At 37.9% G+C, this 10,449-nt stretch overlaps 1 protein-coding gene across 5 annotated transcripts in view; it reads right to left on the bottom strand.

Annotated features, from left to right (window-relative positions):
- LOC127871071 (protein fuzzy homolog) overlaps window positions 1-10,449 on the bottom strand; it is a 48,425-nt gene that overhangs the window by 29,098 nt on the left and 8,878 nt on the right. The gene's annotated exons all lie outside the window — the stretch shown is intronic.

Here is a 10,449-nt window from a genome sequence, read left to right as displayed (position 1 = left end):
GACGCCGCATCATGGGGCATCTCATCTGGGTCTACGCTGTTTTCCAAGGCCTTTTTTTTCTAGACGCAAGGCATAAATGGGTTAAAACACATACTTTTTTGTAATAAAAACAACAATCTAGCCCAATCATATTTGATTAAGATCAATATTTGTTAATGTACCTATTATCTTTCATGCACATTTCATTTAAGGAACAATTTAATTGTTAATCATTTATCGTTAATCAAAAAAGCTAAATTTTCAGAAGTAACTTCATTCTCTCTGTAAGATCTCATATAAGACAGGGCAAGTAACTTCATTCTCTCTGTAAGATCTCATATAAGACAGGGCCAGTAACTTCATTCTCTCTGTAAGATCTCATATAAGACAGGGCAAGTAACTTCATTCTCTCGGTCAGATCTCATATAAGACAGGGCCAGTAACTTCATTCTCTCTGTAAGATCTCATATAAGACAGGGCCAGTAACTTCATTCTCTCTGTAAGATCTCATATAAGACAGGGCCAAGATTCATCTTTCAGATACATTGGAGAAGCAGTCAATACACTTCTTATTCCTACAGCTTTTCTTTTTATACATTCAATTTTGAAAATAAATAAATATGTTTACTGAAATTAAATTCTTGGGAATTTTAGAAAGCTCATCATTGATGTTCCAAAACATGGAGTGAGGAACACAAATTTGCAGGATTCCTAATCACGCTAGTGTCAAGTCATATGTTCCCTGAACACAGACTGTCAACTGTAAGAATTCTTTTGCATGTTTTACAAAGCGCAGAAAATGTGTTCCTTTTTAACTGTAAGTAGATTTGAAGGCAACAGGAGCAGATTCTAAAAAATAAATTGAATTGTGATGGCATGTCACACAGTCTACATATTAAAAAAAATTGAAAACTTGGGGACTTAGCGTTATTGGGAGAAGTAATGGGAAATTAAAACGAATGCCAAGCAGTTTAATGAGAAATGCTTCATGTCATTAGATAGCTTTTTTAGAAATGTGCAACGGGAGAGTTAACATCTCAACATTTCAAAAATAACATATTGCACATTTTTTTTAAGAATTGATTTTCAAATCGTAAATTTAAAATAACATGAACAATTATTTATATTTTTTATTGTTCGAAAACTGCAAGGTTATCTGGTTCAAGTGACCTTGACCTGACTCAACTGGCCCGAGTGCAAACTAAGCCAGGTCTCTATGCAATTAAGCTTGGTATATCAAAAGTTTCATCAATGAAAACTTCAGGTATGAGATAATAACCACCAGCTGTTGACATGGACACAACTCACTTAGTTGTAAAACCTGTTTAGTTTAAATAAGGTTACCAATTAAAAATCAACTTGAAACACATCTGGAGTACAACCCATAAATCTTTCCAGCAGATGAGACATGGACAATTTGGTCTTAATTTTTGGTAAACATATTTTAATCCTTAACCACTAACATATGTATTTTTATGCATTTGTTGTCCCTTAGAAAGTAACATATAGAACAAGACTATTACCAAGCAATATAGTCCCCTACCAGCTCCACCATTGTCAGAAAATCCACCATTGTCAGATTTTTTAACTTTATTTTTTGTTGCCATAGCAACCAGAATTTTTTACTTCGGAACAAAATAAAATGAGGTGCGTAATGTCCATATTGCCATCTATCCATGTTTCAAGTTTCATGAAAAAAAATTAAGAACTTTTAAAGTTATCGCAGGATCCAGAAAACCACCATTTTCAGCAGTATTTTTTGTCTATTTGTGGCCATAGCAACCAGAAGTTTTGACGCAGGAGCAAAATGAAACGATGTGCATAATGTCCATATTGCCATCTATCCATGTTTCAAGTTTCATGAAAAAATATTAAGAACTTTTAAAGTATTCGCAGGATCCAGAAAAGTGTGACTGACTGACGGACTGACAGACTCACGGACATAGCGCAAACCATAAGTCCCCTCCGGTGAAACCGGTAGGGGACAATAACAGGTTACTGTTTGATCTTTTTGTAATATATCAGGCAAGGCTTAGAACAATATAATGGCGAGGCTTTTCTGATTATCAAACCTCTACGTCCCCGATTTTAAAGAAATAATGTAAAAATAGCTAAAAAGCTGCAGTTTTAGCAGGAAAGAATATGACTTTTGTTGTTAGACGTGTTAATAATGATTTCATGAGTATGCGCGCTTAATATTTGTAAAAAATGTTTTTAGATTTTTGTGTTGCATTTTGTGTTTAAAATATATTACATCTTGGTATCAAATTGTTTGTTTTGTTGAATCTGTTTCGATTTTACTTAAAATGATTACTTTATAATTAATTCAAAGTAATATTTATGACCATCCTTCACACATGACTGATACAGTAGATTCTGCTTAATTGAATAGCCCATTTGTCATGTCCAAATATTCAGAACTTCCTGTTGACCATGATATAAAAAATATATCCAGCAACGTTATATCAGGCAGATATCAATGCGGTGGTATGATAAATTTAATTCAAGACCTTTTATACTAGATTAAAGTTTTAAATGCTTCATTTCCAACCCCAAGATACTGATGAGCAGTAAACATTATAAAACCTGAACAATAAATATTGAACCTGAATCAATTACTGTCTTAATTCATGCAATTTACATTTCATGGCACCTATGAAATCCTAATGCAATCACCTAAAGATTCTTCATTACAACTGCACTAAAAATACATATATCTCAAAATCTCATGCTAACATTGTAAAATTGAGACATCTTCAATAATTTGTTGAACAAATTAAGTTGTTGTTTAAAAGAACTGCAATTTTTTTTTACATTAAATCTGGTTGAATATCAAACCCAGTTGAACAAGAGCACCGCATAACAGGTGCCACGCTCAGCTGCGGAAGCTTGTCAGAAATTTTTATTTTTTTAATTTTTTTTAGAGGTCACAGTGACCTTGACCTTTGACCTAGTGACCCAAAATGGGTGTGGCGTGTAGAACTCATCAAGGTGTATCTACATATGAAGTTTCAAAGTTGTAGGTGGAAGCACTTTGATTTTAGAGCCAATGTAAAGGTTTTAGCACGACGCCTACGGTGGACGGCTGACGGCGAACGTCGGAGGGCGGACGACGAGCAAGCTATGACAATACCTTGGGTTTTCTGCGAAAACAGCCTCGCTAAAAATTACATCAAAATTAGATTATTTAAAATCACAGTAGATAATCAGCCATGTTTTAACTCTAAAGGGGCTGTCAATCAGGCAAACTCAACAGTCTGTGATTTCATTAAATAGTGTTACTTAATTCATTACCCTAGTCATTATTTTTTTCTTTTTGCTTGTAGATTCACAATCAAATAAGCCAAACGATAAACAAATTATTATAATACAAAGAGGTACATGTATACATATGTATCTATAAGTATGATCATAACATGAATTTCTCTTATGACACTGTTTCTTGAGTTTCATTTTTCTGATATCTTTATGACCGTACATAACATAAGTTAATATTATGGATATTGTAAATAAAATGGAACTAATAACATGACTGCAAGTTTTCATGGCCTTTTTTGTTATATTTACAAAAGCAATGGTCTGTTCATGGTATGTAACACATATGAGCCTTGCTCTGTGAAAAACGGGTTTAATGCATGTGTGTAAAGTGTTGTCCCAGATCAGCATGTGAAGTCCGCACTGGCTTATCAGGGACGACACTTTTGGCTTGTATCATTTAACTCGTTTAAAGAAAGTCACTTTAGAGCGAAAATCCAGTTGAGTCGGAAAGTGTTGTCCCTGATTAGCCTTTGCTGACTGCACAGGCTGGAAGGACACTTCATGCACATGCATTGACTGCACAGGCTGGAAAGACACTTCATGCACAGGCTGGAAAGACACTTCATGCACATGCATTGAGCTTGTGTTCTCTGACTGCACAGGCTGGAAGGACACTTCATGCACATGCATTGACTGCACAGGCTGGAAAGACACTTCATGCACAGGCCGGAAAGACACTTCATGCACAGGCTGGAAAGACACTTCATGCACATGCATTGAGCTAGTGTTCTCTGACTGCACAGGCTGGAATGACACTTCATGCACATGCATTGAGCTAGTGTTCTCCGGACTGCACAGGCTGGAAAGACACTTCATGCACATGCATTGAGCTAGTGTTCTCTGACTGCACAGGCTGGAATGACACTTCATGCACATGCATTGAGCTAGTGTTCTCCAGACTGCACAGGCTGGAAGGACACTTCATGCACATGCATTGAGCTAGTGTTCTCTGACTGCACAGGCTGGAAGGACACTTCATGCACATGCATTGAGCTAGTGTTCTCCGGACTGCACAGGCTGGAATGACACTTCAAGCACATGCATTGAGCTAGTGTTCTCTGACTGCACAGGCTGGAAAGACACTTCATGCACATGCATTGAGCTAGTGTTCTCTGACTGCACAGGCTGGAATGACACTTCATGCACATGCATTGAGCTAGTGTTCTCTGGACTGCACAGGCTGGAATGACACTTCATGCACATGCATTGACTGCACAGGCTGGAATGACACTTCATGCACATGCATTGAGCTAGTGTTCTCTGGACTGCACAGGCTGGAATGACACTTCATGCACATGCATTGACTGCACAGGCTGGAATGACACTTCATGCACATGCATTGAGCTAGTGTTCTCTGGACTGCACAGGCTGGAATGACACTTCATGCACATGCATTGAGCTAGTGTTCTCTGACTGCACAGGCTGGAATGACACTTCATGCACATGCATTGAGCTAGTGTTCTCTGACTGCACAGGCTGGAATGACACTTCATGCACATGCATTGACTGCACAGGCTGGAATGACACTTCATGCACATGCATTGAGCTAGTGTTCTCTGGACTGCACAGGCTGGAATGACACTTCATGCACATGCATTGAGCTAGTGTTCTCTGACTGCACAGGCTGGAATGACACTTCATGCACATGCATTGAGCTAGTGTTCTCTGACTGCACAGGCTGGAAAGACACTTCATGCACATGCATTGAGCTAGTGTTCTCTGGACTGCACAGGCTGGAATGACACTTCATGAACATGCATTGAGCTAGTGTTCTCTGGACTGCACAGGCTGGAATGACACTTTATGCACAGGCTGGAAGGACACTTCATGCACATGCATTGAGCTAGTGTTCTCTGACTGCACAGGCTGGAATGACACTTCATGCACATGCATTGAGCTAGTGTTCTCTGACTGCACAGGCTGGAATGACACTTCATGCACAGGCTGGAATGACACTTCATGCACAGGCTGGAATGACACTTCATGCACAGGCTGGAATGACACTTCATGCACAGGCTGGAATGACACTTCATGCACATGCATTGAGCTAGTGTTCTCTGACTACACAGGCTGGAATGACACTTCATGCACAGGCTGGAATGACACTTCATGCACAGGCTGGAATGACACTTCATGCACAGGCTGGAATAACACTCAATGCACATGCATTGAGCTAGTGTTCTCTGACTGCACAGGCTGGAATGACACTTCATGCACAGGCTGGAATGACACTTCATGCACAGGCTGGAATGACACTTCATGCACAGGCTGGAATGACACTTCATGCACATGCATTGAGCTAGTGTTCTCTGACTGCACAGGCTGGAATGACACTTCATGCACATGCATTGACTGCACAGGCTGGAATGACACTTCATGCACAGGCTGGAAAGACACTTCATGCACATGCATTGAGCTAGTGTTCTCTGACTGCACAGGCTGGAAAGACACTTCATGCACATGCATTGAGCTAGTGTTCTCTGACTGCACAGGCTGGAATGACACTTCATGCACATGCATTGAGCTAGTGTTCTCTGACTGCACAGGCTGGAATGACACTTCAAGCACATGCATTGAGCTAGTGTTCTCTGACTGCACAGGCTGGAAGGACACTTCATGCACAGGCTGGAAGGACACTTCATGCACATGCATTGAGCTAGTGTTCTCTGACTGCACAGGCTGGAAAGACACTTCATGCACATGCATTGAGCTAGTGTTCTCTGACTGCACAGGCTGGAATGACACTTCATGCACATGCATTGAGCTAGTGTTCTCTGACTGCACAGGCTGGAATGACACTTCAAGCACATGCATTGAGCTAGTGTTCTCTGACTGCACAGGCTGGAATGACACTTCAAGCACATGCATTGAGCTAGTGTTCTCTGACTGCACAGGCTGGAATGACACTTCAAGCACATGCATTGAGCTAGTGTTCTCTGACTGCACAGGCTGGAAGGACACTTCATGCACATGCATTGAGCTAGTGTTCTCTGACTGCACAGGCTGGAATGACACTTCATGCACATGCATTGAGCTAGTGTTCTCTGACTGCAAAGGCTGGAATGACACTTCAAGCACATGCATTGAGCTAGTGTTCTCTGACTGCACAGGCTGGAATGACACTTCATGCACAGGCTGGAAGGACACTTCATGCACATGCATTGAGCTAGTGTTCTCTGACTGCACAGGCTGGAATGACACTTCATGCACATGCATTGAGCTAGTGTTCTCTGACTGCACAGGCTGGAATGACACTTCAAGCACATGCATTGACTGCACAGGCTGGAATGACACTTCATGCACATGCATTGAGCTAGTGTTCTCTGGACTGCACAGGCTGGAATGACACTTCATGCACATGCATTGAGCTAGTGTTCTCTGACTGCACAGGCTGGAATGACACTTCATGCACATGCATTGAGCTAGTGTTCTCTGACTGCACAGGCTGGAATGACACTTCATGCACATGCATTGAGCTAGTGTTCTCTGACTGCACAGGCTGGAATGACACTTCATGCACATGCATTGAGCTAGTGTTCTCTGACTGCACAGGCTGGAATGACACTTCATGCACATGCATTGAGCTAGTGTTCTCCGGAAGCACCAGAAGCCTGCAATTTCAACGGTTACATTCTATCTAAATGCCAGCTACTTTCCCAAAATATCAATTGAAATGGTGCAAATACACCAATTTCATTGCTTAGTTGCCAGCTTCTTTGAAAATATAACTGGCTTCTGAAATGTTTCTGGAGATTACTGATTGAGCCCCCTTTATCAAAGAGCACGCCTCATATCTATCACAAAAAAATAAATTGGCAGAGTAATTTTTTTTATTTCTGTGTGGAACTTTAACTTTGATTTGAATTCTTACTGATTTGGAACTCAGCAATTGCAATGTCCATACAGTTTCTTGTAAATGCTGTTCAATAAAAGAGGACCATTTCGATCATATTTGATTGCTCACCTGAGAACTGTAGCTCAGTGCTTTAATACTTGAGACCCTGGTTTAAGGCTACTTTTGACAAGGGGGGCATAATTTAAACACATCTTGATATGTTAGTCTAGATAGAACATATCTGACCACAGAAAGTATACACGGGCCATGCTCTGTGAAAAGGGGGCATGGGTGTAAAGTGTCAGGGACAACACTTTCTGTCTAAACTGGATTTTTGCTAAGAAGAGATTTTCTTGAAACGAAAAATATCATAAAATCAGAAAGTGGCATCCCTGATTAGCCTGTGCGGAAGTTGGAGAGTTCCGATGTTATTGTTACATTGTGTGACATTATGTGGATTGCTTCTATAAATTATAAAACACATGCAATCTTAAAGAAGCACAGATGGCTCAGTGGTTAAGGCATAAGCCTCTTAATCAAAGGGTCAGTGGTTCGAGCCCGGGTTTGGTTAACCTTTTTATAGAAGCACAGATGGCTCAGTGGTTAAGGCATAGGACTCTTAATAAAAGGGTCAGTTGTTCAAACCCAGGTTAGGTTAATCTTTTTTATCTTTTCTCTTTCTTTAATCTTATTCTCCTTGTTTTCAGAGGCTTTTAGTTCCAATTTTAAAAAATATTGGAGGTTTTTAGTTCCAATTTTTTAAATATTGGAGGTTTTTAGTTCCAATGTTTTAAATATTGGAGGTTTTCAGTTCCAATGTTTTAAATATTGGAGGCTTTTAGTTCCAATGGTTTAAATATTGGAGGTTTTTAGTTCCAATGTTTAAAATATTGGAGGTTTTTAGTTCTAATGTTTTAAATATTGGATGTTTTTAGTTCCAATGTTTTTAATATTGGAGGTTTTTAGTTCAATTGTTTTAAATATTGGAGGTTTTTAGTTCAATTGTTTTAAATATTGGAGGTTTTTAGTTCCAATGTTTTAAATATTGGAGGTTTTTAGTTCCAATTTTTACATTTATCAATTTGAAGCATTTTAGTGCAAGCTTCAACACATGTTCAGTGTTCTGTCTTGGAAGTCAAGGTTTTTTTCTTTTTTGTCAATGCTTTCAACTTTCAGTTCTGGCATGGTCATAAAATCTTATTTTAATTAAAAGTAACCAATCAAAATGAGCGTCAGAAAAGCGGCTCCTAAAGCGAGACATTTGTTACAAAGAATTCTCAAACATTATCTGCAAGATTTGTTATACTTACTATGCAAATTGATAATGAAAATGATGGTCAGACTGACCAATATTTGACTGGAATGCCTGGACATGTAAAAAAAGTCTGGAAGTTTTCCAAAAAATTCTTTCTTATTGTTATCAACACAAAGTGCATGTGTATCTGTTTTTCTAGTGTCATTTATTGTTCAGAAATTCTTATTACTACAAAAACAAGGTAAAATAAAGCAATTTTTCTGACAAACAATTAGGATATTGCAGGTATCCAGTATTTCACCATCAAAATTAATCATCATTATAGTGTTAATGTAATGTGCATACATTCTCAAAAAAGATTATTTATGTAGAGTGATTGGTTTATATAAATTTACCAGTATTTATAATGAATAAGCATTTTTACTGCATTGAATATCCAGATTAAATTCAGCTTGTGGTCAGGTCTGTTGGTACAGTGATATCAAACTGGTCATACATCAGCTTTATTAAAGCTGACAATAAGACAGTATTTATGACTAGTTTGCAGTCAGGAGACAATCAGACAGGAAAGACACTGGGAAACTGACAATTGCTATATACTGGCTATACAATAACAATTAATTAAAGCAAATATAACAGCCATGGGCAGTGAAATTTCAAACATTTGTTTTTAAGGTCTAACCTAAACAAGTTCATATAAAAATGATGACCCATGATAGTGCCAAATTTTAAAGGGCCCATTTATGATACTACATACCTCATTCATTTGAAAGCCAACGGGCTTGGCAGTTTCAGAAAAGAAGAATTTTTAAGGTTGTCTGAAATTAAATCAATGTTTAACACTTTTAACCCAAGAAGCATACCTAGAACAAGTTTGGTATGATTGTACATACCAAAGATGTCACCTAAGGGCTCTCGGTTACAAAGAAGATATCTCGGAAGTTTCCAATATTTCAATATATTTTAGTCCTTGCGAACTACATATGCTGCAGACCGTAACTATTTGACCAACTTTATAAGCGGGTCAAACAAGGATCATTCCTGTGAAGTTTAATTGAAATCATCCAAGTTGTTTACAAGGATACATTGCTTGAACAAAAAATTTAAGGACACACAGACAGACATCACAGTGTCCATATAGCTTAACATGTGCACATTTGTGGTCAGGTGAACCATAAAATAACAGTTTTCTTATTTGTATAAAATGCCAATATATTGTATCATTACAAACAAGCTAGTTCTTGGAAAATTATTGTAGCATTATAAATGGACTTACAAAAATTGAGTACAATTTAGATAAAATGATAACCTTGCTTACATAAATTCTGTCTCACATTTTATTGTCATGAAACCATAACAAGCAAACAAGCAAAACCAAAGTTAAACAACAAACAATGTTTGGTAAAGAAACAAACAAACACATGCAGTATACAAGAATTCCAGGAACGTGAGGGCTAAGGAGATTGTGCCCTTGACAACATATTGATAATTGTGTCTTAAATTGGCCCCTAATGTGCAATAATTTTAAGGATATAATGATACTAGTATTATGATAAATTAAAGTCGTCATTATTTCACATTTTATTCGCAGCCATTATAGTAACACTAGGTAGTTCATAAAATATCAATTTAAATTCTCTTTAATTTTAATACCAGTTTATAGTAAAATGGTGAAATTTGATACTATCATGGCCCTCTAATCGCAATAATGCTGAAAGCCTTTTGAATTACCAAGCACTGCAATTTCCGCAGTAACAGAATGTTTTGTCTATTAAAATCTTCAAATATCTATAATTTAGAGCACAGTTCTGTTCAGCAACAGTCAAGCATCAAGCTTCTAGATTCCCCAACATTTTTATTTTCATTTTATGACTTGATGATACGCAGAAATCTGTTTTTTAGGTAACAGAGACATGCATGTATGTGGAAACTGCGACAAATAACATGAGAAACAGTAATGTGGCTTAATAACATGCAGTTCCTAGCTGTGTTTATCTAGGCAAATATTGTAGATATGCCTTTGATGTCTATAAGTTGAACCTTAGGAAATATTCTGTTGAAC

This window comes from Dreissena polymorpha, chromosome 1 (genome assembly GCF_020536995.1).
Source record: "Dreissena polymorpha isolate Duluth1 chromosome 1, UMN_Dpol_1.0, whole genome shotgun sequence".
Classification (NCBI taxonomy): domain Eukaryota; kingdom Metazoa; phylum Mollusca; class Bivalvia; order Myida; family Dreissenidae; genus Dreissena; species Dreissena polymorpha.
The sequence above is the reverse complement of the archived record's forward strand: the minus strand, read 5'-3'. Positions and strand labels throughout refer to the sequence as shown.